Here is a 4169-nt window from a genome sequence, read left to right as displayed (position 1 = left end):
ATTTAGTCCCAGAGGCTAATTTATAGACTTGTTGTCATCAAACTTCGGAACTTCGGAAGCAGAAATGCAATATCGTGACGCCAATATGTCCGATGCCCATTGAATATCAATGTAGAGAAACTTGTCCTGGTACTGAAGCCAGCATACTATACAAGGCTATGTATGTAAATACTCGTATAATATAAAACTAACTTTGGAGCAAGAAGTCTGTAGCATGACGTGATGTAATGAGGAATGAGATGTGAGACAATGAAACGCATTTTTTAACAAGAACATCATATTATCGTTAATTTTATTTATGGTCGTTCGGCATTGAAGACTAGGAGAAGCCATTGGATGATTTCCTCCCTCAAAAAAAGGGAGATTCCTTTGTCTAGTCGTTGAAGTATTCTGGCTGTTGTTGATGATGATGATGTTATCATTACTGCCTACAACATATTAATTTCAAATATTACGATATTTGGCAACCCCGCAAATTGAACAAGCGTGGTAATTGATGCTGAATTCTTCTCCGTGTGTGAAGCCTTTGGTCAGCAGTGGCCGCTTATAGGCTGCATGATGTGATATTTTCCAGACTCTGGTATTAAAACTTAAACTATTACTAGTAATTGGAATTAGGGTCCAAATATAATTCCTGTTTGATTAAATAACACTGGCTTACAATGCAAAAGTAACAATTTAAATCATAGTTTAAAGAAACTACTACCACACTTTCTAGAATCCCACATCTTTTTACGTACATTTCCAAAAACATTTCCACTCATCCACATAAATATAAACCGCGAAAGAACGGTAACACAAACCTGATGGCTTGTCAATCATAGCAGCAGTAAGACTCGCTCCCAATATATCTGTTTCGATTCGAGGCCGAGCCGCGCCAACGTGAACGATGGAGCTGTCTACTACGGAGATACAGACATCCATTCTCCATGAAAATGGTATTGAACGTGTAAAAATAGCTGTTCATGAATTCTAGACTTTCAAATGTAGTGCTGTATTTTTGCTTTAGTTTATGAACTTAATATACTTAAGAATTGTATGTGAATAGACAAAGTGTTTTTAAAATACAGAATAGTATTTAGGGTTCGATTCCTGAGTCGGGAAAAGTACTTCTGATCATTTTTCGGTTTTTCGAATAAATCTCACATAGTAGCACGGGGTCTGGAATTGTGCCCAGTATATGGCAATAGGCTTCCCATTTACCCGGGCCTTATAACACAAATGGTGAAAAGTGTACGTAATGTGCACATCTGCCTACCCCTTTGGGTATAAAAGGCGCGATGATACAATATGTGATGATCATAAGATTTACTGCGAAGACCTTTTTCTTCGCAGTAAATCTTTAAAGTATTCTTTATAAAGTGAAATAAAAAAATGTATGAGTTATGTACTTATTTGTTATTGTACTGTGGGTTTTATTAGGTAGCGTTGATAACTTACCAACTATTAGGTGAAATCAGTGTATAACAAATCTAGTTTAGAATAACGCTGATCACCTCGACGAATATTAACAGGCGTAATGTTATTATGCTTAGTTACAAATATTGACTCTGAATATTATCAAAGCCAATCTACATAGTTACGTACGCAATGTGTGCTTACTGTCGACGTGTAATGTGGATTGTCATAACAAAATATTCTGTGCTCATGTGTTTTCAATGAGAGATTTGTTGTTATTTCTCTTTTATAGACTACTAGTACTACCTAGCAGGTTTACCGGGGCTCCGGCTCGACAAGCAGGAGTAGGAACGGGGTGGTTTTTAGTCAGTAAGAGTCTGACACTCCATTTCGTTACGCTCTGGCCCGGATGATATTCCCGTGGGATTCTGCCAAACTTTGTCCGCGTTCTCGTGGGTATCGTGTCACTCAAGTCAGCTTATGAGCTGACTGACAAGGTATGCCTTGTCTGTATACAACATTTTATCAAAATCCGTTTAGTAGTTTCAGAGTGATTGACGAACGTATTGTTGTTTTTCGGTCATATTTATGTAAAAGTATAGTCTCATATTTATACAAAGGGGCTAATATAATATCTGGTGGCAGGTGTCCAAAGATTATTTATCATTTATTATTAATTTATGAGTATAAAAAGCATGCATAATTTTACAACTTAAACCAATACATAATACAGTTAAAGTGATATTAAACAACTTTACATTATGTAATTACCTATATGACATGAAAGAAAGAAAGAAATTATTTATTGGCCAAAAATGTAGGTAACAGATATGATGTTATGTAACTTATGTAGAGTCCCGATACATTTTGCCTTACGGCGTGCAAAATTATTGACTATGAGTATGTTGTTATATGTCATTAAATTCCACTTTTCACAAAAACCCAATCAAATATGGTACAGAAAATTCCCTTTATAAACATAGGGAACGACGTTGAAACAAATTTTCTTGGTACTTTGTCGTAGTCGGCTGCTAGTTTCCAGATCTGACGTTAATAAAGGTTCGAGCGCCAATTGCTTGCCTCTATTTACGTTTGACGCGGACGAAGTGAGGCGAGCTGGTTTCAAAATACATTTCTGTACGGTACTTTATTTTCTACTAAGTATAAAGTATAAAATTTTGTGATTATTTCTTTGAGATCTGAGAAACATGTCTATAACTGACTGCTGGATAACAGTTTGTTTATGTGTTTTTGTATGGTATAAGCTGGTAAACGAGCAGACTGATTACCTGATGGTAAGCAATCGCAGCCGCCTATGGAGACTCGAAATACCAAAGACGAATTGGTGGTTACGAATTTAAGGGTTGTTTGGTAATCGGGGATTGAAATGATGGGAAGGGGGTAATTGGGCCTCCGGCCTTTTAGGGGTTAGGTATTTATTATATAAAGCTGCATTGTTCGTTTTTTTATGTATGTTTATTTAAAGCCTCTTGCCACCGTCATCTAAACTGGTCGGATATAAAAAAATCTTCTTGTTTGATAACCATTTATTGAGGAAGGTTATAGGCTATAGAATTTCCCGCTACGATTAATAGAAGCCGAACAAAGTGGGTGAAACCGTGTGAAAGTAGCTAGTAATAAATAATATCAGATATCATTTGAGAACAGCCCTTTTAGTGAAGAAAATTGTCAAAAGATATTTATTTATAATGACACTACTACTACAAACGAAGCTCACATAAAGAGCTCGCAATATTTCGTAGTAAATAGTGATCTATTTATAGTAAAAATAGAGTCGTATTTTAGTTCTAAGCTGTGCTACTTTGATTTTCAAACCTTGATACAAAAATACTTATTCTACGAAACACTTAAAGTAGTTTTACTCATACTAGTAGTTTAGTTTCTATTTTCTCTCGTAGTAAGCTTTGATCCACTCCTACGCAAATTTATTTTCATATCGTATTACTTTGGTGAATGAGTTAAATTTTATCAAAGACTAGCTTCTGCCAGCGGGTGCGCTCGCGTTCCCGGGTATAAAAAGATACCACGGCCACACAGAAAACTGACGTGAAATAACGCTTGCGTAGAGTTATGACTGAAGTTCCCGGAGGTCCAATAACCCTCCTGAATATGGGTATGGGCGACGGCGAATGCTTACCGTCAGGTGATCCGTCTGCTCGTTTACCGGCTTATCCCATAAAAAAGTAGGTAACAGTAACACAACGAGTATGTAATAAGGTAACCGACACCCATCACTAACTTATCCAGTAACACATAAAAAGTAAAACAATTAAACAAACATATCTTTTCACAAAACAAGTGCACTTACCCTAATGACATTTCGGTAAACCGAGACGTAGGCAGAAAACCTCGTAAATGTCATTGTTTTAATACTAAAACTCTTATTTTGTTATACAAAAGTTTAATTCAACAACCTTAATGAGATTATCCTTTCGTAATTACAGTAGGAGCTGAATTACTTAATGTTATTACACTCGACGATTACTAGCTGAGCTTTGTGATAAACTAGCTTTTATCTGCGGCTTTGTTCGCGTTCCCGTAGGATAGAAAGTAGCCTATGTTATTCCAGACCAAACTATACCTCTGTTCCAAATTTGATCCCGATCCCTTCAGTCGTTTTGACGTGATGGTATTATTTATATAAATGGCGACATTAAATAAATCTACATCAATTAAAAACACAATTATATACAACCTACAATAATTTAAAAACAAAACAAAAAAAAAAATTAAGTACTCACCTGCATCAC

The sequence above is a fragment of the Spodoptera frugiperda genome, chromosome 29, assembly GCF_023101765.2.
Source record: "Spodoptera frugiperda isolate SF20-4 chromosome 29, AGI-APGP_CSIRO_Sfru_2.0, whole genome shotgun sequence".
NCBI classification, from domain to species: domain Eukaryota; kingdom Metazoa; phylum Arthropoda; class Insecta; order Lepidoptera; family Noctuidae; genus Spodoptera; species Spodoptera frugiperda.
This window is presented reverse-complemented; position numbering follows the sequence as displayed.